This window comes from Eimeria mitis, genomic scaffold, assembly GCF_000499745.2.
Source record: "Eimeria mitis Houghton genomic scaffold, Emh_scaff402, whole genome shotgun sequence".
NCBI lineage: Eukaryota > Apicomplexa > Conoidasida > Eucoccidiorida > Eimeriidae > Eimeria > Eimeria mitis.
Window position 1 is genome coordinate 13902 of NW_013572354.1, and position 708 is coordinate 14609.

Consider the following 708-nt stretch of genomic DNA (forward strand, 5'->3'; position numbering starts at 1 on the left):
TGGCTTAATAAGATAATAATAAAACAACATAGAAATATAACAATATAATAGTAATAGTAATAGTAAATATATATATATATATATATATATATATATATTGTTGAGCGAAACTGTAAGTATCCTGCATCGTTATGCGTTGGTTGACAACAATTCAATAAAGAATTCATGAATATGTGTATTTATTTGTGTTTTTTTTGAAACAAATTTTTATATTTAAATAAATATATATATTTAGATAAATATTTATAGTTTTATGATTATGTTTACCTGGGTAATCTGTATATTTGTCCTCTTTTTCTGGCTCTAAAGAAATCAGCAGTTAAATCAAAGTTACATTCTCCTATAGGTTCACCTGAACTAAGAACTGCATAATTCCATATTTGTATTTTTAAAACAGGAATAGGTGCTGGTATTTTTACGTCAAAAACACAACGCCAGTTGAATACACCTGAACCATCTTTACTGTTATAGTGTGTATCTGTATCTTTTACTATTTCTAAATTCTCCTCTATTGTAAATATTGAACGCACAAACATTGATATCGATGAACTGTCGTCCAGAGGTACAGCTTTTACTCTCCATATCACCAGCTGCAACATAAACACAAACAGAAACACATATATATATATATATATATTTATATATATATATATATATATATATATATATATGTATATACAAACAGAAACACGAAACTATATATATATA